The following is a 27,297-nucleotide window of genomic DNA, read 5'->3' on the forward strand; positions in this document are numbered from 1 at the left end:
AATTGACCCCCCCCTTTCGACTTATGGACTTATGAACATAAACTTTTTGTCTGCACATCTCTAGAAAATGGCACCTTTGAGAACAATGGTCCCGAGAAAGGACGCAAGTGAGGCGTCTCTTTCAGAGAGCCGAGTTGACCGAGGCTCCGGGGACCTGGCGACCATGAATCATCAGAAAGATGGTAAGACTGGGGAACTTGGGACAACAGGGAGGAGGGAGCCAGAGATACAAGCAGCTGGCATTTTTCCTATGATAAAACCTAAGGAAATCACAATAGACACAATATGGAATATGTTCGTTGCGAGTTTACTTAGAGAAAACCTGCAACATACTAAGAATGTGGACATTAAAATTACTACTTTGGAAAAGAAAGTGACAGAGAATGAACAAAGAAATAAGGACATAAAAAGAAATTCAAAACAACTTAGTAAAATCTGAATTTATAAGTTACAATGGAATTGAGAGAATGGAAAATGAGTACAGACTAGTTAGCCTTCAGAAAATTCAATATCCTCAGATTAAGGAACTGTCACCACGAGATTTGTTCAGAAGCTATGTTAAAGATATCCTGAAATTCCCAGAGGAGGCGTTCATTACCTGCCATATCTAGGATATATTACTTGCCTAGTGCCAAGGAAAAGAAACAAGAAAATTCAACACAATTTCAAAGAGGGAAAGAAGAGTCTTTGAATGTTACTGCACTACTTGAAATGACTCTGGACACTGTAATAGCAACAAGGGAAACTTTGTTTGTTTCATTTGTCTTTATCTCTGAAAGATTCTGTTTTGAGAAATTTTCTTAGAAACCAAAACCTTGCGTTTCATGGTCACAGAATCTGGATTTATCCAGATTTAACAAAGGCTACTCAGGAGAGAAGGAGTAGTTTCCTACAAATGTGACCAGAAGTCATAAATAGGGGTGCAAAATTCATATTACGTTTTCCCTCAAAATGTATTTTGATTTTCCAAGATTCTAGGTATGTTTTTCAAGATCCTGTACAGCTGCGAAAATATCTAGACTTACATTCCTGAAATTGGCCCAATGTCCGGGCATTTAAGTAAGCCTTCAGGAATCATTCTATAGGGCGAGATGCTTGGTTAAATAATAGCTTTGTCTTTTTTCTTTTGTAATACTGCTCAATATATATGGACTCCCCATTTACCTATGATTTTTCAGATAAGAAAAAGAAATACTTTTACTTGTATTGTATTGGTTATTAATACAAGTGGGATATTACTTATGTTATCTGATATCCTGAACTTATGTTCTGTAAAATTGATGAAAACTCAATAAAAAGAAAAAAAAAAGAAAAGTTCTGACAACTCTTTTGGCTGACCTTTTCAATGCTTCTACTTTAGAGTCAGGAGTAGTTCCAAAGGACTGTGGGTTCTCTTAAAAGTGGAATAAGGAGGAGGCTAGGGACCACAGACTAGTTTTTATATTACTTTACCTCTATTAGATTGCAACAACAGAGGACCAGACTTAAGTGTTAATCTATCTTACAGCTGATATACTTAACGTAGACATGACTTATCACAAACACTGAATACTATTTAATATGAAACTATGTTACAGTATTTGATGGCACCTGTTTAATATAACTCAACACATTTAAGTTTTAAATTATGTGCCTTATTGTAAACCGTTGTGACGGCAACTAGCTTAACGACGGTATAGAAAAGATTTTAAATAAATAAATAAATAAATAAATAGAATCATTGCTAAAACAGAGGATAGCACAGTTTCTGGAATCCAATGGTTTGTAAAATCTGAGCTAGCATTGTTTTGCCAGAGGTAGGTCTTGTCAGATGAATCAAATCAATTTCTTTGATTGGGTGACCAGAGAGTTGGAATGGGGAGAGCACTGGATTTAATGTACTTGGATTTCAGTAAGGTCTATGCCATGATTCCACACAGGCGACTTATAAATAAATTGAGCATCCCTGGTAGGGGCCATATAGTGACTGCCTGGGTTAGAAACTGGTTGAGCGGTAGGTAACAAAGGGTAGTGGTAAATAGGATTCACTCCAAAGACTGGGGCACTACTAGCAGCGTGCTCAAGGATCAGTCGTTGACCAGTTTTTTCCAACATTTTTGTGAGTGGCATTGTGGAAGGATTGTCAGGAAAGGTTTATCTTTGTGCCGATGATACCAAAATCTGCAAGACAATAGACAGCCAGGAAGATGTGGAAAATATGAGAAGGGATCTAGCAAAGCTCCAGGAAAGGTCTGGCAGCTAAGATTTAAAGCTAAAATTGCAGTGTCATGCATTTAGAAAGCAAAATCCCCAGGGAGATATAGAGCATGGGGGCTGAAATTCTTCTAAGCATGAAAGAGCGGGTGATTGTATCTGATGATCTTAAGGTGGCCAAAGAGGTGGTTAAGATAATGGCAAAAGCCAGAAAGATGCTTGGCTGCATAGGGAGAGGAGTGGTCGGCAGAGAAAAGAAGGTGAGATTACTCCCGTATAGGTCCCTGCGTGCAGTTCTGGCGGTTTTCAAAGACTTTTCCCAGGTGCTTAAAATTGTACACTCCTAAGCAAATACGTAAATCTAGATTTTCTGTTCTACAAGGCAGCTAGATTTAGCTGCAGGAAAAAGTGGTGTTTGTGTGTGCGGGGATTTGATTTTCAGATCACTGTGCATACTTTCCTGCATACTAAAGCAAGTAGTTTCTTTTTGAAAATTAACTTAAAAGTCCATGGGTAAAAAAGTACCTATGAACCTCCAAACTACCTGGAGTTATGAAAATTGTCCACGTTATGGACATGAGTGTGGGGTGGAACACTTAGCTAGCATTTTTCTTTTCAGGCCAGCTAGGAGGCAGGGGGGGGGGGGAAATCTTCCATCTATGGACAATATTTTGATACCTGCAGAGGAAGAAGAAAGGGATGCAGGACCATTTTTTTTTATGTTTTAAAGAATGGGGCAGGAGAGAAACATAGAAACATAGAAATGACGGCAGAAGAAGACCAAACGGCCCATCCAGTCTGCCCAGCAAGCTTCACATTTTTTTCTCATACTTATCTGTTTCTCTTAGCTCTTTGGTTCTATTTCCCTTCCACCCCCACCATTAATGTAGAGAGCAGTGATGGAGCTGCAACCAAGTGAAATATCAAGCTTGATTAGTTATGGGTAGTAGGGGAAGTAACCGCCGCAATAAGCAAGCTACACCCATGCTTATTTGTTTTACCCAGACTGTGTTGTTCAGCCCTTATTGGTTGTTTTTCTTCTCCCCTGCTGTTGAAGCAGGGAGCTATGCTGGATATGCTTGTAGTATCAGTTTTTCTTCTCCCCTGCCGTTGAAGCAGAGAGCTATGCTGGATATGCGTGAAGTATCAGTTTTTCTTCTCCCCTGCCGTTGAAGCAGGATATGCATTGAAAGTGAAGTATCAGGCTTATTTGGTTTGGGGTAGTAACCGCTGTAACAAGCCAGCTACTCCCCGCTTTGTGAGTGCGAATCCTTTTTTCTTCTCCCCTGCTGTTGAAGCAGAGAGCTATGCTGGATATGCGTGAAGTATCAGTTTTTCTTCTCCCCTGCCGTTGAAGCAGAGAGCTATGCTGGATATGCGTGAAGTATCAGTTTTTCTTCTCCCCTGCCGTTGAAGCAGAGAGCTATGCTGGATATGCGTGAAGTATCAGTTTTTCTTCTCCCCTGCCGTTGAAGCAGAGAGCTATGCTGGATATGCGTGAAGTATCAGGTTTTCTTCTCCCCTGCCGTTGAAGCAGGGAGCTATGCTGGATATGCGTGAAGTATCAGTTTTTTCTTCTCCCCTGCCGTTGAAGCAGAGAGCTATGCTGGATATGCATTGAAAGTGAAGTATCAGGCTTATTTGGTTTGGGGTAGTAACCGCCGTAACAAGCCAGCTACTCCCCACTTTGTGAGTGCAAATCCTTTTTTCCACATTTCCTCTTGCTGTTGAGGCTTAGAGCGATGTTGGAGTCACAGTAACCATGTGTATGTTTATTGAATAAGGGTATTGTCTCCAGGCAGTAGCCGTCATTCTGGCTAGCCACCCACTCTTTATTGACGGCCTCTTGATTTTATGGATCCACAGTGTTTATCCCACGCCCCTTTGAAGTCCTTCACAGTTCTGGTCTTCACCACTTCCTCCGGAAGGGCATTCCAGGCATCCACCACCCTCTCCGTGAAGAAATACTTCCTGACATTGGTTCTGAATCTTCCTCCCTGGAGCTTCAAATCGTGACCCCTGGTTCTGCTGATTTTTTTCCTATGGAAAAGGTTTGTCGTTGTCTTTGGATCATTAAAACCTTTCAAGTATCTGAAAGTCTGTATCATATCACCTCTGCTCCTCCTTTCCTCCAGGGTGTACATATTTAGATTCTTCAATCTCTCCTCATAAGTCATTTGATGAAGACCTTCCACCTTTTTGGTCACCCTTCTCTGGACCGCCTCCATCTTGTCTCTGTCTCTTCGGAGATACGGTCTCCAGAACTGAACACAATACTCCAGGTGAGGTCTCACCAAGGACCTGTACAAGGGGATAATCACTTCCCTTTTCTTACTCGATATTCCTCTCTCTATGCAGCCCAGCATTCTTCTGGCTTTAGCTATCGCCTTGTCACATTGTTTCGCTGACCAAGGACCTGTACAAGGGGATAATCACTTCCCTTTTCTTACTCGATATTCCTCTCTCTATGCAGCCCAGCATTCTTCTGGCTTTAGCTATCGCCTTGTCACATTGTTTCGCTGACTTCAGATCATTAGACACCATCACCCCAAGGTCTCTCTCCTGCTCCGTGCACATCAGCCTTTCTCCCCCCATCGAATACAGTTCATTCGGATTTCCATTCCCCATATGCATGACTTTGCACTTCTTGGCATTGAATGTCAGCTGCCATGTCTTCGACCACTCTTCCATCTTCCTTAAATCCCGTCTCATTCTCTCCACTCCTTCCGGCGAGTCCACTCTGTTGCAGATCTTAGTGTCATCCGCAAAAAGACATACCTTACCTTCTATCCCTTCCGCAATGTCGCTCACAAAGATATTGAAAAGGACCGGTCCCAACACCGATCCCTGCGGTACACCGCTTAAAACCGCTCTCTCTTCAGAGAGAGTTCCATTTACCATCACACATTGTCTTCTGTCCGTCAACCAGTTTGCAATCCAGGCCACCACCTCGGCACTCACTCCTAAGCTTTTCATTTTATTCACCAGTCTCCTGTGCGGGACAGTGTCAAAAGCTTTGCTGAAATCCAAGTAGATGACATTGAGTGCTCTTCCTCGATCCAATTCCTTGGTTACCCAGTCAAAAAAGTCAATCAGATTTGTCTGACAGGATCTTCCAATGGTGAATCCATGCTGCCTCTGGTCCAGCAATTCTCCCGACTGTAGATAGTTCACTATTCTCTCTTTCAACAGTGACTCCATTACTTTTCCCACCACCGAAGTGAGGCTAACCGGTCTGTAGTTACCAGCCTCTTCTCTGTTCCCACTCTTGTGAAGCGGGACCACCACCGCTCTCCTCCAATCATTCGGCACCACTCCCGTTTCTAGGGATCTATTGAATAGGTCACACAGCGGACCCGCCAGCACATCTCTGAGCTCCCTCAGTATTCTGGGATGAACTTCATCAGGCCCCATGGCTTTGTCCACTTTCAGTTTCACCAGCTCTTCCCATACATTTTCTACTGTGAATGGAGTTACATCTACTCCATTCCCCTCCAGTTTCTTGTTAACTAGTGTCGGTCCTTCTCCAGGGTCCTCTTTAGTGAACACAGAACTGAAGTATTCATTTAATATTTCTGCCATTTCTTCGTCTCTCTCCACACATTGATCCACACATTGAAGGAAACTGCTGCCCCAGAACATTTTTTATATTTTAAGGAGTAGAGGGGATCAGGGTACTACCGCCATGGGGACCTTTTTAAAAATTTCGAGTGTTGGGAGAAAAGGGCACCACTGTACAGGGATTTATTTAATTTTTTTTTTTAACATTTGCAAGTCAGCAGGGAAGGTAGCCAGCCAGATTAGCCTGCTCTCGCAGCACTTGGCCAGCCAAGTTCAGTGGCTAGAACTGAAAATCAATGCCAGCCCCCTAATTATTTACCCCCCCCCCAAATCTGTACTTGCCTCCCATTCCACCCAGTTAAATTTAGCCAGTTAGCCCAGTCAATTTTTAGAGGTTTTGATCTAGCCCAGGGGTAGGTAGCCAGAGTCCATGAGTGCCACACATTGGATGGGTTGTCAGGATATCCACAGGTAATATGCATGAGATGCAGTTTCATGAACTGTCTCCATTTCATGCAAATACATATTCATTGTGGATATCCTGAAAATCCAAGTGACTTGCAGTACTTGAGGACCAGAGGTGCTCACTCCTGATCTAGGCAGCTAAATCCTTACTTAGCCAAATAGATCTTTTTGAGAATTGAACTTTCTGTGTCAATGTGCTCTTATATAAGTTTATTTATTTGTACAATTCTTCTATACCCTTGTACAGAAACATGTTTCTATCACTACGGTGTACATAATAACTAAAAAACAAATAAAAACATAAAAGTAACAGTAGAATAAAATTACATAAAACACCATTCATTAAGGAAACAATTACAGAGTTTGTATTTAAGAGCATATTTAATAATTGCATAATTACATGACAATTGGAACATAAAATGAAATATTGAAATGGGCTGAAAAAAGCATCACCCAAAATCAAAAATATGATTATAGAAAAATCAATGTTAAAATAGCAATGGTCCTGATATCATCTGTAGAATCAAATTAGGGTTTCAGGCAGAAGTGGGGTAGAAAAAGTGCAAGGAGTCTGGAAGTCAGCCGGGAACTAGGACATCACTGACTCATCTGTGATCTTGGTTGGTTATTTGATCTCCCATTGCCTCAGATACCCTGTTATCTTGTAAACCTTTCAGGGCAGGGATTTTTACCTGTGTGTAAGTGGCCTGGTATAGAATTGTGTTTACATGACAAAATAAATAAATAAGTAAAAATAGATTCAATATTTAACTGTGGTTTTCCTTAGTGGTAATATTTCTAAAGACATAATTAGAACATAGCATTTTCAATAAGACCATTAGCTGCCATCAAGATTATGGACTTCATTCTCCCCAGATCAGGACTTAGAAAAAATTTACAGCCTAATTATTCACCGTTTAAAAAGTGAACAAATATTATCATATCCCTCTTTTAAAGAAAACATGGTTTGGAGGCCCTACATGTTTATGAAAAGTCACATAAACTTTATACTGCTTTTTTAGACTTGTCGCTGCTTAGAATAGTATAATACATTATCAGCTTCTTACAATATGTATGACCATCATTATCTTTTTTTGTATATGCAGAGTCACTTTCAATATGACCACAAACATCTGGAATTGGGTGGAGGAAGTTCACGTAGCATGTTTCCGCCATAATGTCAGCTCAGAATAATGACAAGAAGGTAAAAAGCATTTTCCTGTATTTCAGTCCCCACTTTCATAAGGCCAGAACCACTGATATGGCCCTAGTTCTTAGGAAGCAATGGAGAAAAGGATAAAGAGAATGTAGCCGTGCATAACAGCAGAAAGGACCCCTGTGTTAGAGGCCTTGATATAGATTAGCAAATCCTGTACGTTTTGGAGACTGCTGGAGTAGAATCCAGAGTGGGTCTGGGTAAAGCAGAGAGAGAGAGAGAGAGAAGGAGAGAGCAACTGCAAACGGGAGCAGAATGCATTTTTGTTTGGGGGGGAGACAAATTGTAAAAAGGATCCATCTGAAGAAAATAGGAAAAAGCATAAGCATTGTCAAGTTAAAAGTAAAACATTGATAATACAGGCTAAGAGAGAATTTGAAATTAAATTGGCTGTATAGGCAAAAACTCATAATACATTTAAAAAAATATATATCTGAAGAAGGAAACCTGTGAAGTTGGCCCCTTAGATGATTGAGGGGTTAAAGGGGCTCATAGGAAAAATAATGCCATTGTGGAAAGTCTAAATTAATTCTTTGCTTCCGTGTTGGCTAATGAGGATGTTGGAGAGATACTGGTTCCAGAGACAGTTTTAAGGTTGATGATTCAGATGAACTGAACCAAATCACGGTGAACCTGGAAGATGTTTCAATCGGCGATCCATGGGCCTGTCCTGTGGACTACCGCTCTTACCTCCAGCCCGGACCCTGGCGCACAGCTACCCTATGCCACGGTTGGCCTCCTCAGTGAGGATGCAGCATGGCTAGGCCAATGCTGCCTCCATCACCACAGCAGACAACGGCTGGAGGGTTTCTGTTGCGCCCAGTCGCAGACGGCTGCGCCCTCTATTGCTCACATTTTTGCTGCCCGACTCGGTTCCTTTTAGGAAGATGGCTGCCACCGCTTCTCCACGCCGATCCCTCCGGCGTCCCCAGTCCGGCATGGGCAATTGCTTTTGCCATCTTTCTCCCAGAGTCACCTAGGGCACACGCGCGCGCAGCCCCATCCTTATTGTGTGTCATGGCAGGAACCACAGGGGCGTCCCCACCGCATGACGTCACTAGCTCTGATATTTAAACTCCGTTCACGATTCCTAATAAGAGTTAGCAAGGAATCCTCCATGCTGATCTCTCTACGTTACCAGACGCTTCCGCTCTGTGCACTCTCGCTCCAGGACGACTTAGGTACCCGCTCCTCAGGGGCCTTGCCTCGCTCCTCTACACCCTCTGGGGTTATCTGCTACCAACAAGGACGCCTAAGGTACCCACTCCTCGGGGACCTTGCCTTGCTCCTGTCTACTCCCTGGGGTTGCCTACCACCTATAAGGATGCCTAAGGTACCCGCTCCTCGGGGGCCTTATTTCGTCCCAGACCTCCGCTCCTCGGGGGTTCTCTGCTACTACAACTGCCAGTATCAGAGTGAGTACTACCGCTCCAGTTCTGTCTCTGCATTGTCTCATCTCTCTGTACATAGATCCTCGGCCTACGCCGCACCATGGACCACTACCAGATCTACTCTCACTGGCCTTTCCATCTAGGCCTGGGTTCTCGGCCTACCCCGCTTCGCGTACCATTACCGGACCCATCTCCCTCTCAGAACCTGGTGAGACTGTGTAGCTGCCTTTTCCACTCTGCAGCCTTCAGACAGAACATTGCCATCAGACATCTCCTGGCTGGGATCAATACCCGTTCCTCGGTTTACCATCTACGTTGCAGTATAATAAAGACTAACTTTCTCTGTGTCCATCTCTGCTCGGAGTTAGCCTATCGCTGCAAGTCCCCACAGGGCGAAGCCCTGTGGGAGGTGCCATCTCTTGCAGCGACCAAGGGCCCACGCCTCAATGTCCAAAACACAACAGATTGCTAACTCCATGGACCCGGCTCAGCTCTCAGCCTTACAGGCCATTCCTGGACTGGCCCAGCGGATTGCAGAGCAACAGAAATCTCTGGAGACGCTAGCTACCGCTCTCAACCAGTTGAATGCCCGACTGAATACGCCGACGGTTCCAGAGAAAGATTCTTCTCCTCAAGTGGTTGCAGTTTGCACTACTGTACCGCTTCCAGCTCCTACACGCTTCTCTGGTGATTTCCAGATGTCCAGGGGTTTTATTAATCAGGGCTGTATGCACTTCTCATTGCAATCAAACTACTTTCCCAATGCTGTTTCCAAGACTACCTATATCCTACCGCTTCTCAATGGAAGAGCCCTGGCCTGGGCTTCACCTCTCTGGGAATGCAGCGACCCTGTTTTAAATGATCTGACTTTTGAACCTGTTCAAATCAGTATTTGATGATCAGCACGTCAGACCATCGCAGGGTCTACTCTTCTTCACCTTCAACAAGGAAGTAAGCCTTTATCAGACTATGTTATTGAATTCAAGACACTAGCATCTGAGCTCCATTGGGACTTGGGATGTCTATGTGCTATATTTTTAGAGTGCCTCAACACCCGTATAAAGGATGAACTGGTGGCTTGTGACTTTCAAGATACCCTGGAATCTCTCATTGATTTAGCTGGGAGAGTTGATCGCAGGATACGTGATCGGACTCAAGAGGGAAAGTGTCACATAGAGCACTCTATGGGAGGTAATCGCCCTCAAGCCATGCACATGACTTCAGCCCAATCTACTGCGCCCAGTGAAGAAGAAGAAGAACCTATGCAGTTAGGACGCAGTCACCTGACCTCTAAAGAGAGACATTTTCGCAGACGCTCAGTTCTCTGTATGTACTGCGGCCAATCTGGCCATGCTGTCCAGACCTGCCCTATCTGTCTGGGAAAAGGCCAGACCTAGGATCTGCTGGAGGACTTCTCCTAGGTCTAATTTCACCTTCGCCTCCATTATCTCTCCCCGTCTCTCTCATCTCTGGAGACCTTGAATTTTCAACACTTGCACTTGTGGACTCAGGTGCCGGAGGACATTTTATGCTAAAGAGAATTGCAGACCATTCCAATAGCTTCCCCTCTACTGCTGTCCTCTATACAAGGAGAACCACTTTCAAGAGAGGTCTCACTGACCACGCAACCCATTTGCCTTCGCACAGGGGCCTTACACACTAAGAACATATCCTTCCTACTCCTGGAGAAGGTCATTCACCCCATGGTGCTTGGCCTACCATGGCTACAGGAACACACACCTCAGTTCAACTGGACCACCATGGAGCTTTCTGAGTGGGGCCCTGGCTGCCATGATAGTTGTCTAGCCAAAGTTTCACCGCTGCTGTGCATGTCATAGACTCCCTCACTACCTGGTCTACCGCCGCAATATGCATCTTTTCAGGACATCTTCTCCAAACAAGCAGCAGACGTATTACCTCTGCACAGGACCTTTGATTCTGCGATAAATCTCAAGCCTAAATCGGAGCCTCCCAAGGGAAGGGTATACCCCCTCTCAATAACAGAGACTGAGGTCATGTCGGCCTATATCCAAGAAAACCTGCAAAAAGGGTTCATTAGACCTTCTAAGTCCCCAGCTGGCGCAGGGTTCTTTTTTGTTGGAAAAAAAGACGGATCCCTTTGTCCTTGTATCAATTACAGAAGTCTCAATGAAATCACTATCAAGGATCGCTACCCTCTACCGTTGATAACCGAGCTGTTCGACAGACTCCAGGGGTCCAAGGTGTTTACTAAGCTGGACTTAAAAGGGGCCTACAACTTGGTCCGAATCCGTCACAGGGATGAATGTAAAACAGCTTTTAACACCTGTGACGGACACTTTGAATACTTAGTCATGCCCTTTGGATTGTGCAATGCACCAGCGGTGTTTCAGAATATGTTGAATGATATTCTGCGAGATTTACTGTACCAGTGCGTGGTGGTATATTTAGATGACATCCTGATTTTCTCTCAGGACTTCCAGACACACCAGGCAGACGTGATAAAGGCTACTTGACAATCGCCTTTATGTGAACATAAGAAATTGCCATGCTGGGTCAGACCAAGGGTCCATCAAGCCCAGCATCCTGTTTCCAACAGAGGCCAAACCAGGTCACAAGAACCTGGCAATTACCCAAATACCAAGGAGATCCCATGCTACTGAATCAATTAATAGCAGTGGCTATTCCCTAAGTAAATTTGATTAATAGCAGTTAATGGACTTCTCCTCCAAGAACTTATCCAAACCTTTTTTGAACCCAGCTACACTAACTGTAATAACCACATCCTCTGGCAACAAATTCCAGAGCTTAATTGTGCGTTGAGTGACAAAGAATTTTCTCCGATTAGTCTTAAATGTGCTACTTGCTAACTTCATGGAATACCCCCTAGTCCTTCTATTATCCGAAAGTGTAAATAACCGATTCACATCTACTCGTTCAAGACCTCTCATGATTTTAAAGACCTCTATCATATCCTCCCTCAGCCGTCTCTTCTCCAAGCTGAACAGCCCTAACCTCTTCAGCCTTTCCTCATAGGGGAGCTGTTCTGTCCCCTTTATCATTTTGGTTGCCATTCTCTGTACCTTCTCCATCGCAGCTTTATCTTTTTTGAGATGCGGCGACCAGAATTGTATACAATATTCAAGGTGCGGTCTCACTATGGAGCGATACAGAGGCATTATGATATTTTCTGTTTTATTAACCATTCCCTTCCTAAAAATTCCTAACATTCTGTTTTCTTTTTTGACTGCTGCAGCACACTGAGCCGGCGATTTTAAAGTATTATCCATTATGATGCCCAGATCTTATTCCTGGGTGGTAATTCCTAATATGGAACCTAACATCGTGTAACTACAGCAAGGGTTATTTTTCCCTATGTGCAACACCTTGCACTTGTCCACATTAAATTTCATCTGCCATTTGGATGCCCAATCTTCCAGTCTTGCAAGGTCCTCCTGTAATGTATCACAATCGCTTGTGATTTAACTACTCTATCGTCTGCAAATTTGATAACCTCACTCGTCTTATTCCTTTCCAGATCATTTATATATATATATATATATATATATATATATATAGGAAAGCACCGGTCAAGTACAGCTCCCTGAGGCATTGTTTACCCTTTTCTACTGAGAAAATTGACCATTTAACCCTACTCTCTGTTTCCTGTCTATTAACCAGTTTGTAATCCACAAAAGGACATCGCCTCCTGTCCCCTGACTTTTTAGTTTTCTTAGAAGCCTCTCATGAGGGACTTTGTCAAACGCCTTCTGAAAATCCAAATACACTACATCTACCGGTTCACCTTTATCTCCATGTTTATTAACCCCTTCAAAAAATGAAGCAGATTTGTTAGGCAAGACTTCCCTTGGATAAATCCTTGTTGACTGTGTTCCACTAAACCATATCTTTCTTTATGCTCTGCGATTTTGATCTTTAGAATAGTTTTCACAATTTTTCCCGGCACTGAAGTCAGGCTCACTGGTCTATAGTTATCCGGATCACCCCTGGAGCCCTTTTTAAATATTGGGGTTACATTGGCCACCCTCCAGTCTTCAGGTTCAATGGATGATTTTAATGATAGGTTACAAATTTTAACTAATAGATCAGAAATTTCATTTTTTAGTTCCTTCAGAACTCTGGGGTGTATACCATCCGGTCCAGGTGATTTGCTACTCTTTAGTTTGTCAATCTGGCCTACTACATCTTCCCGTTTCACAGTGATTTGGTTTAGTTCGTCTGACTCATCACCCTTGAAAACCATCTCCGGAACTGGTATCTTCTCAACATCCTCATTAATAAACACAGAAGCAAAGAATTCATTTAGTCTTTCTGCAATGGCCTTATCTTCCCTAAGAGCGTCTTTAGCCCCTCAGTCATCTAATGGTCCAACCGACTCCCTCACAGGTTTCTTGCTTCGGATATATTTAAAAAGGTTTTATTTTGAGTTTTTGTCTCAATGGCCAACTTCATTTCAAATTCTCTCTTTGCCTGTCTTATCAATGTTTTACACTTTTGACAATGCTTATGTTTTATCCTATTTTCTTCAGATGGATCATTCTTCCAATTTTTTAAGGATTTATTTTGGCTAAAATAGCCTCTTTCACCTCACCTTTTAACCATGACAGTAATCGTTTTGCCTTCCTTCCACCTTTAATGCGTGGAATACATCTGGACTGCGCTTCTTGTATTGTATTTTTAAACTATGTCCATGCCTGTTGAAAACTTTTAACCTTTGCAGCTGCACCTTTCAGTTTTTTCTAACTATTTTCCTCTTTTTATCAAAGTTTCCCTTTTGAAAGAGCTGTAGATTTACTTATTGTCCCCCTTTCAGTTATTAGTTTAAATTTGATCATGTTATGATCACTATTGCCAAGTGGCCCGATCACCGTTACCTCTCTCACAGAATCCTGGTTCCACTAAGAATTACATCTGAAATAGCTTCCTCTCTTGTTGGTTCCTGAACCAATTGCTCCATGAAGCAGTCATTTATCACATTCATGAACTTTATGTCTCTAGGAAGTCCTGATGTTACATTTACCCAGTCAAAATTGGGGTAATTGAAATCTCCCATTATTATTGCACTGCCAAATTGGTTCGCTTCTTTGATTTCTCTTAGCATTTCATAATCTGGCTGACCATTTTGTCCAGGTGGACGGTAGTATATTCCTATCACTATACTCTTACCCAACATACATGGGATTTCTATCCATATAGATTCTACTGAGCATTCAGTCTCTTGTATGATCTTTATCCTGTTGGACTTTATACCCTCTCGGACATAAAGTGCCACACCCCCACCAAGTTGATCCTCCCTATCATTGCAATATAATTTGTACCCTGATATAGCATAGGTTATCTTCCTTCCACCAAGCCAGTATGTCAATCTCATCATTTACTGCTATACACTCTAACTCTCCCATCTTACTTCTTAGACTTCTGGCATTGGCATACAGACATTTCAAAGTGTGTGTTTTGTTTGTATTAACAATCTGCTTTTCAGTTTTTATGGATAATTTGGAAATCATTAGCTTTGGTGATTTTTTACATATAGGCACATGGGCTACATTTTCTTTTATTGGAACTTCTCTGTTGGGATGCCCTAACTCTCCTGTTTCATTAGTATCTTTCAAGGATACATTACTCCGAACCATGCACTGCTGAGTGACTGTTTGCTTTCCCCCTTGTTCTAGTTTAAAAGCTGCTCTATCCTCTTTTTGAAAGTTAGTGCTAGCAGCTTGGTTCCACTCTGGTTAAGGTGGAGCCATCCTTTCGGAAAAGTCTCCCCCTTCCCCAAAAGTTTCCCCAGTTCCTTACAAAACTGAATCCCTCTTCCCTGCACCATCGTCTCATCTGCACATTGAAACTCTGGAGCTCTGCCTGCCTCTGGGGACCTGCACGTGGAACAGGAAGCATTTCAGAGAATGCTACCCTGGTTGTTCTGGATTTCAGCTTTCTACCTTTCTGCGAAGCTCGAGAAGTGCGCTTTTCACCAGGAGCCAGTGCCCTTTCTGGTGTACATGATTTCCAAGAATGGCTTCCAGATGGACCCTCAAAAGCTGAAAATCATTCAAGAGTGGCCTGAACCCACTGGCTTAAAAGCATTACGCCATTTCCTCGGCTTCACAAACTATTATGGTACCTTCATCAAACACTATTCCACCCTAACAGCACCACTCACAGCCATGACCAGAAAAGGGGCTGATTCATCCCGATGGTCTGCTGAGCCTGTAGCGGCCTTCCAAACTCTCAAACAAGCCTTCCAAACCAAGCCTTGTCTTCATCATCCCAATCCTCAGCATCCTTTCATCATCGAGGTCGATGCCTCTGATGTCGGCATGGCAGCAGCACTGAGCCAATACAGAGATGCCAATGTCCTCCATCCCTGCTCTCTCTTCTCACAACAATTCTCTCCCACCGAGAAGAATTATGGAATCGGAGATAAAGAATTGTTAGCTATAAAATCGGCCTTTGAGGAGTGGTGTCCATGGCTGGAAAGCGCACAGCACCAAATAACGGTGTATACCGATCATAAAAATTTGGAATATCTACGACATGCCCAACGCCTTAATCACCGGCAAGCAAGGTGGTCGTTGTTTTTGAACTGCTTTGTCTTCCTACTAAAATACTGTCCTGCAGAAAAGAATGTTAGGGCAGATGCCCTTTCACGCTCCTTCTCTCCGGTGGATGTACCCGACGAACCTCGTCACATCATCAGTCCTGAGAAGGTGGTGTTAGCAGCCACTTACCCCGGCCCCACTGGGAAAACAGTGGTGCCACTGGGAATGAGAAAGAAATTACTAAAGTGGGCACATGACTCCCGTCTGGCCGGCCATCCCTGGCAAGGCCTTATATTTGCCATGCTCCAACGTTTCTATTGGTGGGCTACTATGAAGACTGATGTCCAAGCCTACGTGGCCTCCTGCACAAGACAAAAACCTCCTGCCGGACGTCCCTGGGGTCTCCTCCAACCTCTGCCTGTACCAGAGGAACCTTGGACACACATCGCGACTGACTTCATGGTGGACTTACCCCCTTCTGCCGGGAACAATACGATCTGAGTGACCGTTGATCAATTCTCGAAAATGGCACATTTTGTGGCCCTGCCAGGATTACCATCCACTGCTGAACTGGCTAAATTATTCGTGAAGCACATCTTTCACCTCCACAGCATGCCCAAACACATTTTGTCTGATAAAGGCGTCCAGTTTACCGCAAACTTCTGGAGAGCTCTGTGTCGGAAGTTTGACATCGCATTGGACCTGACCTCAGCCTATCACCCACGGTCCAATGGCTAAACAGAGCGGATCAGACACTCAAACAATCCTTACGCTCATATGTGAATACTAGACAAAGTGACTGGGCAGAATTACTCCCTTGGGCTGAATTCGCCCTAAACTCACATCCAGCTGCTACTATGGGATCAACACCTTTTCAAGTGGTGTATGGTCGCCAACCATTACCTCCGTTACCTCTGCCACTCTCCGTGACATCTCCAGAAGCTCCAGTCACCACAATGGAATTACAACAATTGTGGAAAGAGACTAAGGATCTACTCCTCAAGGCGGGTGAAAGGGCCAAAAAGACTTAGATGCTCACCACAGGAAGGCACCACAATTTCAGCCTGGGGATAAGGTATGGCTTAGTACAAAGTTCCTCTGCTTAAAGCTACCCTCTGCAAGTTTTGCTCCGTGGGAAGTCAGAGCTTTTGCCGTCCTCCGACGTCTTGGGAATTTGACTTACAGTTTGAAGCTACCGCCATCCATGAAGATTCATAATGCCTTTCATGTGGCACTACTGAAACCTCTCGTCCTGTCTGAATTTTCCAACAAAACCCCGGAGCCAGCACCACTTGATGCCGAAGAGGATATTGCGTATATGCTTGATGACATACTGAATGTACGCAAGAGAGGTAAACGTTGGGAGTACCTTATCTCCTGGAAGGGATACGGACCGGAGAAGAACTCCTGGGCGCCCATGGACAATATCCTGGATAAAGACATGATCCGTCGCTTCCATCAGTCTCATCCTCGTAAGCCGAAACCCCCTGGGGTGGGCCCTTGGAAGGGGGGTACTGTTGCGCCCGTCAGTCACAGATGGCTGCGCCCTCTATTGCCTGCCTTTTTTCTGCCTGACTAGGTTCCTTTTGGGAAGATAGCTGCCTCCGCTTCTCCACGCCGACCCCTCCAGCGTCCCCGATCTGGCATGGGCAATTGCGTTCGCCATCTTTTTCCCGGAGTCATCTAGGGCACGCACACGCAGCCCCATCCTTTACGTGCGTCATGGCGGGAACCTCGGGAGCATCCCCACCACATGACGTCACTAGCTCTGATATTTAAACTCCGTTCACGATTCCTTATACGAGTTAGCAAGGAATCCTCCATGCTGATTTTATTTATTTATTTATTTAATGAGTTTTATATACCGTCATTCGGAAATGTCAAAATAACGCCATCATAACAGTTTACAAAATAAGGTTACAGGGATAAGGGGGGTTAAACAAGGGATGCAAAGTACAAACTTATTAAGTATAAGGGATAACATGTGTAAGGATTTAGTTCAGTTTTTTTGTTTGTTTCATTTCTTATTTATGAAAACCTAGATGTGATGAATTTCATTTATTTATTCATGAGGTTCGATTGGAGGGCGATGGTGTTGTTCATTGGGTGACTTGGTATGCTTTGTTGAACAACCATGTTTTAACTCCTTTTTGAAGGTTTTTAAGTTTTCTTGAGTTCTGAGCTTAGTCGGTAGGGAGTTCCAAAGTTTTGGGCTACCAAGGGAGATTGCTCTTTTTTGGGTTGAGGTGAGTTGATGTGAGTGCGTTGGTGGTGTTTTTAGAAGTCCCTTATTTGCTGATCTAAGGTTTCTGCTTGGGGTATATAGTTGTATGTAGGGGCTTAGTCAATTTTCTTGTTCTTCACATATAATTTTATGTAGGATGGATAGGACTTTGTATTCAATCCTGTATCTTATTGGTAGCCAATGAAGTGAAATAAGTGTTGGGGTGATGTGGTGATGTGGTCATGCTTTTTTGCTCCTGTGAGGATTCTTGCAGCTGCGTTCTGCAGGATTTGGAGTGGGAGAATGGTGTTTAGAGGTAAGTTGAGAAGAAGAGAGTTGCAGTAGTCTATGTTGGAGAAAATTAGTAATTGGAGGACTGATCTGAAGTCATTTTTGGAGAGAAAAGGTTTTAGATGACGGAGTGTAAGTAGTTTATGATAACCATCTTTGATTTTTATTGATATATGGTTTTTTAATAAAAGTTCTCTGTCAATTATTACTCCGAGGTTGTGGGCATGGTTGATTGGAGATATGATCGAATTTTGGTTCATGAGGTTGAGCGGTGGTATTTGAAGAGAGTTGTTCTTTCTGTCTAGTAATATTAATTCAGTCTTGTCGAAGTTGAGGATGAGTTTTAGGTTGGCTAGTATTTCCTTTATGTTGTTTAGGTAATTGGCTGTTAATTTGTATGTTTCTTTTAATGATTTTTTTATTGGGATTAATATTTGAAAATCATCAGCATAGATGAAGTGGGTTAGATTCAGATTTGAAAGGAAGTGGCATAATGGGAGCAGATAGATGTTAAAGAGCGTCGCTGAAAGAGCGGATACTTGGGGAACTCCAGTGTTTAGGTTGATTTTCTTTGAGAGGGAATCATTAAGCTGCACTTGGTAGGATCTGTGTGACAGGTACGAGGAGAACCACTGAAGGGTTGTTTTGTTAGCTCCTATTTCAGTTAGACGATTAATCAATATAGAGTGATTTACTGTATCAAAGGCTGCTGATAGGTAGAGCAGGATTAGAAGGTAACTTTGGCCTTTTTCAAAACCTTTGAGTACGAAGTCATTCATTGCAAGTAGTAGGGTTTCAGTGTTCAGTTGCTTTCTGAAGCCAAATTGAGTGGGTAGGAGGATGTTGTTTTCATCTAGATGGTCAGTGAGCTGAATGTGGACAATTTTCTCAGTGATTTTGGCAATGAATGGGAGGTTTGATATGGGTCTGTAGTTCAGTGGGTTTTCTGGATCTAGATTATTCTTTTTTAGAATGGGTTTGATGATTGCCGATTTTAGGCATTCTGGGTAGATTCCTTCCATGAGGGAAAGGTTTACAATTTTAGTTAATGTTTGGTTATTGGTGGTTCGAGATTTTTTATTGTTGTAATGGGTATGGCGTCAATAGGGTGTTTAGCTGGGTTCATTTTTTTAATGATCATTTGGATTTCTAAGGAAGATGCTGTTTCAAAGTTGGACCAAGTTTTTGTTTGAATGTTCAGTAGTTTCTGGTCTTGTGAGTCATTTTTTAGGTTGTTCCTTATGAGGATTTTGATTTTTTCGTTAAAGAAGTCTGCGAAGTCATTGCTATTGATCTTGGGTGTTGAAAGTGATTGATCGTCGAAAGATGATTTTGTTAGGCTTTTTACTATGCTGAAGAGCTTCTTAGGGTTTTGTTGGTATTTGGTTATTTTTTTGGTGTAGAAGTCTTTTTTTGTTTTATGGATGAATTTTTTGTATGTGTTCTGTATGTGTTTAGTAGTATGGTTGTTTTGTTTTTTCTCCATAATTTCTCTATTTTTCTGAGTTTCCTTTTGGCTGCTCTGATGTTTTTGTTGTACCAAAGATTCTGATTTTTTGGTTCTTTTATAATTTTAGTTATTATGGGATTATCTTATCTGCTATTGTGTTTGTTATGGTGATCCAGGAAGATGTTGCGATTTCTGTGTTTGATTGATAGATCTATATTTGTTAGTTCAGTTTGAAGATTTGCTTGAAGAGTTTCAATGCAGAAAGGTGGACAATAGGAGAAGGATTTGATTGTGTTTTTTCTTGTGGTGCGTTTATAATTTGAAAATAGATTTGTGTGGATGATAGAGGGGTCTGACCATGGTATTTTTGATATCTTCGTTTGGTGGTTAAACCAAAAATTGGTATTGATGAAGATTAGGTCTAGTGTATGACCTGCTTTGTGCGTAGGGCCATTGATAATTTGATTGAGACCCAGTGATGACAGTGCATCAATGATTGAGGAGCAGGCAGGCGAGTAGGGAGTAGAATCAATGTGTAAGTTGAAGTCACCAAGAACAGACGCTTCTGCTCTGTGTACTCTTGCTCCAGGACAACTTAGGTAGCTACTCCTCGGGGGACTTTCCTCACTCTTCTACACCCTCCGGGGTTATCTGCTACCAACAAGGACGCCTAAGATACCCACTCCTCGGGGGCCTTGCCTCGCTCCTGTCTACCCCCTAGGGTTGCCTACCATCTACAAGGACGCTTAAGGTACCTGATCCTCAGGGGCTTTATTTGGTCCCGGACCTCCGCTCCTTGGGGGTTCTCTCCTACTACAACTGCCAGCATCAGAGTGAGCACTACAGCTCCAGTTGTGTCTCTGCATTGTCTCATCTCTCTCTAAATAGATCCTCGGCCTACCCTGCACCGCGGACCACTACCGGATCTACTCTCACTGTCTTTTCCATCTAGGCCTGGGTTCTCGGCCTACCTTGCTTCGCGGACCACTACCAGACCCATCGCCCTCTCAGGACCTAGTGAGACTGTGTAACTGCCTTTTCCACTCTGCAGCCTTCAGACGGAACATTGCCATCAGACATCTCCTCTACTGGCTGGGATCATTACCCGTTCCTCAGGTTATGTTGCAGTATAATAAAGACTAACTTTCACTGTGTCCATCTCTGTTCGGAGCTAGCCTATCGCTGCAAGTCCCCACAGGGCACAGCCCTGTGGGAGGTGCCATCTCTTGCAGCAACCAAGGGCCTATGCCTCAATGTCCAAAACACAACAGCTTCCTTAGGCATGCACACACCTGACTTGCCAGCATTTAAGGGGCCAGTGGCAGGAAATCCTCCATGGCACCGTTTGATGACATCAGACTCTTTCAGTATTTAAGGCAACCTCACTCTGCAGGCTACACTTCGGCAATAGGTCAACTCCTCCTGGAGAAGTGTTTTGCCTCTGCGTTCCTGATTCCTGCTTCCTGGTTTCTGCTGTGTGCCATTCTTGTGTTCCTGAGTCCTGTTCCTGGTTCATTGGCAGTCTGGGTTTGTCTCCTGAGTTTTTGTCTTCATAATCAGTCTTTCCTTTATCTGTCTTCAACTTCTCATCTTGCTCCTGTGGTCCCTAGATCTCCTTTCTCCACTTCATTACCTCGTCTCTTCGGATTGGACTTCTGATTTTGATCTTGGAATGGAGTTCTGGCATTGACTTGGATTGGTCTTCCTGCTTGACTTCGGATTGGACCTCGACATTGCTTGACCTTCGCCTGCCCCTGACCACAACACTAAAAGAACACTGCCTGCCTCCAACCACAGCCTGAACTTAACCCTGTTGACTGCTGCTTGTCCTGACTCTGCTTTCTTCTCCATGCTGACCTGCAATGATTTCATCCACAGAGGCCCATACCTAAGACCAACGAGCCCCGGCACCTGAGGGCTCAACCTTAGGGGAACGTGGGCTGGTTTTGGCAAAGCTTTAGTTGGGCCTCTGCTACTGCCAGCTCCACCTGCTGATGGTGGGGACCTGTAGGGCTCCTCCATGCAGATTACACCAACTCTTCTATGACCTATAGGTCCATATCCACAACAAATGTAGTAGGCCAGATTGACAAACTAATAAGTAGTAAATCACCTGGACCAGGTGGTAGACACCCCAGGTTCTGAAAGAACTAAAAAATGAAATTTCAGATCTAGTAGTAAAAATTTGTAACCTATCATTAAAATCATCCATTGTGCCTGAAGACTGGAAGGTAGTCAATGTAACCCTGATATTTAAAAAAGGCTCCAGGGGTGATCTGGGAAACTAGAGACTGGTGAGCCTGAATTCAGTGCCAGGAAAAATAGTGGAAACTATTCTAAAGGATAAAATCTGAGAACATATAGAAAGACATGGATTAATGGAGCACAACCAGCATGGATTTACCCAAGGGAAGTCTTGCCTCATAAATCTGCTAAATTTTTTTAAGGGGTTAATAAACATGAGGATAAAGGTCAACCAGTAGCTGTGGTGTATTTGGATTTTCATAAGGCATTGGCAAAGTGCCTCATGAAAGGCTTCTAAGAAAATTAAAAAGTCATGAGATAGGAGGAGATGTTCTTTTGTGGATTGCAAACTGGTTAAAAGACAGGAAACAGAGAGCAGGACTAAATGGTCAGATTTGCAGTGGAGTGCCTCAGGGTTCTGTACTTGTACCAGTGCTTTTCAATATATTTATAAATGAGCTGGAAAGGGTTACAACGAGTGAGATGATCAAATTTGCAGATGATGCAAAATTATTCAGAGTAGTTAAATCACATGCGGATTGTGATAAATTGCAGGAGGAACTTTCGATACTGGACTATTTTGCGTCCAAGTAGCAAATGAAATTTAATGTGGACAACTGCAAGGTGATGAATATAGGGAAAAATAAACTATGCTGTAGTTACATGATGTTAGGTTCCATATTAGGAGTTACCACCCAGGAAAAAGATCTAGGCGTCATAATGGATACTACATTGAAATTATTGGCTCAGTGTGCTGTGGCGGTCAAAAAAGTAAACAGAATGTTAGGGATTATTAGGAAGAACGGAGAATATAATACTATCTCTGTATTGCTTCATAGTGAGACTGCACCTAGAGTACTGTGTGCAATTCTGGTTGCCACATCTCAGAAAAGATATAGTTGCACTGGAGAAGGTACAGAGAAGAGCGACCAAAATGCTAAAGGGGATGGAACGATCACCCTGTGAGGAAAGGCTAAAGAGATTAGGGCTGTTCAGCTTGGAGAAGAGACGACTGAGGGGGATATGATAGAGGTCTTTAAAATCATGAGAGGTCTAGAACGGGTAAATGTGAATCGGTTATTTACTCTTTTGGATAATAGAAGGACTTGGAGGGCATGCCATGAAGTTAGCAAGTAGCACATTTAAAATAAATCGGAGAAAATTCTTTTTCACTCAAAGCATAGTTAAGCTCTGGAATTGGTTTCCAGAGGATATGGTTAGGGCAGATAGTATAGCTGGGTGTATAAAAGGTTTGGATAAGTTCCTGGAGGAGAAATTTATAAACTACAATTAATCAAATTGACTTAGAAAATAGCCACTGCAAAGTACTGGCATTAATTGCATGGGATCTACTTAATGTTTGGGTGCTTGCCAGGTACTTTTAACCTGGATTGCCACTGTTGAAAACAGAATACTGGGCTTGATGGACCCTCAGTCTGACCCAGTATGGCAACTTCTTATGTTCTTATAGCAAGGGCTAGATAACATCATCAAAGGGTGCCACGGGGACTTTCCTGCCGCAGGTCATTTAAAAGAGGGAGTTCCACCCACGCGAGCCTTAGAAGGTTCCAAGACAGGAGCAGCACAGCAGCATTGAGGAGACAGCGACATTCCAGTCATGGCAGGGTGTTGACAGCATCCTGGGCCACTCTTGGTGGCCTCAAGATGAGTACAGCAGCTTACGGTGCTATCTCGCAAACCATGTTCCTAACAGTAACTTTTATTCAGGTGTAAACAGTTTTAAGGGGGACACTTTTAAACTATCCGCACTGCAACAAGTACCACATGTATTTTTATCATGGATTTTGCACCATTTCTCAAAACAAAAGTATATGTCAACTTTTGCTTTAAAACTGGCTATGAGTACAAAGTGTGCGCAGTCACTTGCATCTGCTTTTTCTGCAGATAAAACTTTGCTGGAAAAGTACATGCAAAGATTTGAAAAATGCCATCTATGTACTTCTTCCCAACCTGAAGAAGCTTTCAGGAAAGTCTTCTCTCAGTAGGGTTAAATGGTTTAGTGTTGTGGAACAATTCTCAAGCTTTTAGCTGCATTGAGAGAAGGCATGGTTAAAATGCCTTTTTAGACACTAGCACGGAAGAAGCGCAGAGTAAACGGCACATACATATAGATAAATAGCAACAAAAATAATGTGTGGCAAAAGATAAACTGATCAATAACAGTCACAAAGAAACTTTTTATTTTGCATATGCACACATCAGTTGTGCATAATATTAAACTCCACAGAAAATGATATTATGTAAATGAGGGGCCCCGACACGGTCCTGTTTCGCATTAGGGGGACCATGATATCCACAGATCTATAATGACAAAAAATTACTCTGTTATTGTACAGGCAGGCGAGCACAAAAGTACAAACATAACTTAAACTGAGAGGGGAGAGGAAACCAGGACAATGTGTATGAGATGTGAAAAGAACAAACATCTTACAATTCTTTACAACCTTACTGATCTATATAGGGTTTATTTCCACATGTACTGGTCTCCCTCACTCAGGAAAGTAGATATTTAGGGGTTCCCATGTGTTTAATTTTAATAAGTTTATTATAATAATAATTATTTTTTCTTTTTAATTACCTTCAAGTTGATCCTGTTTTTTTAACTCGTTTTCTCAACCCTGCCTTTCTACCTGCTTTGATGGTTACCACTTTGCATTTTTTGGTTTTTAGTCTCTCGTTGCTTTGTTTTTATAATTGGTATTTTCTGTATTTTATTCTTTTCACATCTCATACACATTGTCCTGGTTTCCTCTCCCCTCTCAGTTTAAGTTATGTTTGTACATTTGTGCTCGCCTGCCTGTACAATAACTGAGTAATGTTTTGTCATTATAGATCTGTGGATATCATGGTCCCCCTGACGCAGCCCTGATGCGAAACACGGCCGTGTCCGGGCCCTTCATTTACATAATATCATTTACTGTGGAGTTTAATATTATGCACAACTGATGTGTGCATATGCAAAATAAAAAAAGTTTCTTTGTTGACTGTTATTGATCTGGTTATCTTTTGCCACACATTATTTTTGTTGCTAAAATGCCTTTTTAACCATGTAAATCATTTTGAAAACTGATCTCTAAAAGAGTCAACATCAGTTCTATAGGAAGTTTTGGGAACTGCACAGATGCGGTAGTGCTTTGATCCAGACACATGCTAACCTCAAGCAGGAGTAAAATGTATTCATGTTTGAAAGCTGCTGGAGACAAATAAAAAGTACTTTTGTATTTGGGTGCAAGGGTGTTTGTGCTTGTGTCTATGAATAGAATGAAGTTATTAATGAAATGTCTGTGATGGTTTCTCCTCCTGTGTACACTCAATACTGTTTTTTAGTAGTACCGAACATTTTCTTTTCTTGTTGAACATCCGTTAATATCTGGTTTTAACATTTGGCAAAAAACAAATATTTCTCGCTGTTTGGCTTGCAGCACCCAAAAAGAATTTGGATATATCGAGCCCTGTGTTTTGCCTTCTGTTCTTTTTGTCAGCTTATGGATAGAGATACTGGCATCATGTTCACAGTCCACAGATGTCTCAAAGCATCACTATAAACAAACCACTTGAAAGTAGCGCATTACATCTCCTGGCATTGCGCTGACTAATTTTGTGACTCAGTTTTGCCTTTTTATGTGTTGCCACTACAAGATAAAAACTATGTACATGGAAATTTTACAAAAGGAACAACACCTTCTTATAAAAAAAAAAAAAAAGCATAAAACTAGCAACCAACTGCAAGCTTATACTGTAACTTAGGGCTGAATTTTCAGTGAGAAATAGTTGTCTAGTGTAAGGGCCCTTCAACCCTGCTCCACCAATCTGCTGCTCGTCCCGGTCCCCAGACGCCTCTCACTTGAGTCACACCGCCTTCTCCACGCTGTCCTGCCGTCCACCAGGCTGCCCAGGGCTTGGCTCAGCCCCGCCGCCCCTATCTGGGCTCGAGATTTCTCTCTCTGAGAGCACAAGGCCTAGCCCCCTCACTCCCAAGCGGTACAAAACAAAGTTTGAAAGAAAAACAGTTTATATTGCAGTTCCACGGTGCTGTTCCTTTATCCTCTCATGCTCAGTGAACAGCTTCCCCAAAACAATGTCCTCCAGCACTGTGGTCACTCTAGCCAGCCACTACCGCTCCCACTCGGGGGGAAAACACAACACTCCTCTTCCCCCCTCCTGTTGTGCAACAGTTAGGGCCGTCCCATACCAAACAGCTAGTGTTAAACTAGTCCTCCCGTATAAACTCAAAACATTCTTTTAAACAAACTTTCCTCTACCATCCCTCATTAGGGTTACTCACTCTGTGTCCATCCCCAAGCTGGAAGACTACTGCATCAGAGAGCCTGAGCCTATCTCCATCTCCATCTCCTCCTCCTTCTGTTCTGAGGGGCTAGATTTATCTGGCCACTGCCATCACGCTGGCATGCCCTCCTCTTCTAATTCCATGGATTCAGCTGTGTCAGAATCGTTACCTCTCAATTCTGACACCTGTTCCAGCTCCTGCTCAGCCCACGGGTCAGGTGGTGACTCTAGAAACCTGGGGGTTGTAGTTCTCCCTGCCTTTCATAATCACCCTCTGCTGTCTGCACGCCCTCCTTCGGGAGCGCGTGTACGGGAAGTGTGAGGCGTTCCCGCCCTAGTTCTTGTCATGAGCCTTGGGGTCCCATGTGGGCAACTGGGAGCAACCCCACAGCCCCCCCCCCCCGCCTGGGTTACGGCATCCCCTCCCACTCTTCCCTTCCGTTCCTCCCTCCCGGGCTTTGCAGCCGACTGCCCCGTTATGCAGGTGACTCAGTGGTGCATTTTCCCTCTCCCTCCTGTCCTCCTCCTGCTCAAGGCTCATGGGCCTGCACCCTTACAGCTGGTCACGAACTACCACCCCCTGCTGTTCAGCTTGGGTTACGGTAATCCCATCCCATCCCACCCCTCCCCTTCCGTCCTTCCTCCCAGGAGCTTATGAGCTCTGACTCCTTCGCAGCTGGTCATGATGACACCTTTTGTGACTTTATTTTCAGTCCTCTTTTGCGTACCCTGCGGGATGCAGGGGCGCACTTGTTGGTTTTCTTTGTTCTGATGGGGGGACGGCCACCTTGCCTTCCCCCCAGGTCTATTTCGCTTTTGGACTGAAATAGGACCCTCTGCTGTCTGCACGCCCTCCTTCGGGAGCACGTGTACGGGAAGTGTGAGGTGCTCCCGCCCTTATATTAGTCACGACAACTGGGAGCAACCCCACAGCCCCCTTGCCTGGGTTATGGCACCCATCCCCCTCTTCCCAGGCCTTGAAGTCGGCCGCTCCCTCTTGCAAGTAGTCCCAGGAGAGTGACACCTAAGCAGAGGAGACTTCCTTGCCCCCTTTCCACTCCTCATGCTCAGGGCTCGTGAGCCAAGGCAACCTTCGACAGCTTGTCATAGTGACACCTGTGACATTGTTTTCAGTCATTTTTGCGCTCCTGCAGGATGCAGGGGACGCAATGGATATTTCTTTTGTTTCTGTCGGGAAGAGGCTATCAGCCTCCCTCCCGAAACTTGTTTTGTGATGGGCTGAAATAGAACCCTCTGCTGTCTGGAGGGAGCATTCTGGAGTTCTCTCAGAGGAGAGAGCTGCTTGCTTTTGCTTTCCTTCAGTGGAACTTTTCCCCTGGTTCTTTCTTCCCAAGGCAGGGGAGAATCTCCCTTTTTCTCCCCCAGGGAGTTTGGACTCGCTGTTGCTGCTATTG

At 43.6% G+C, this 27,297-nt stretch overlaps 1 protein-coding gene and 1 long non-coding RNA gene across 8 annotated transcripts in view; one reads left to right on the top strand and one right to left on the bottom strand.

The window, feature by feature from the left end:
* Positions 1-27,297, bottom strand: part of ASAP1 (ArfGAP with SH3 domain, ankyrin repeat and PH domain 1) — a 975,348-nt gene that overhangs the window by 884,652 nt on the left and 63,399 nt on the right. The window lies entirely within an intron of this gene.
* Positions 1-27,297, top strand: part of LOC115085714 — a 50,267-nt gene that overhangs the window by 9,876 nt on the left and 13,094 nt on the right. The window contains exon 2 of the long non-coding RNA XR_003854934.1: positions 7,326-7,423. This is a non-coding gene — a long non-coding RNA (uncharacterized LOC115085714). The remainder of the gene's footprint in view (positions 1-7,325; positions 7,424-27,297) is intronic.

This window comes from Rhinatrema bivittatum, chromosome 2 (assembly GCF_901001135.1).
Source record: "Rhinatrema bivittatum chromosome 2, aRhiBiv1.1, whole genome shotgun sequence".
Lineage (NCBI taxonomy): Eukaryota > Metazoa > Chordata > Amphibia > Gymnophiona > Rhinatrematidae > Rhinatrema > Rhinatrema bivittatum.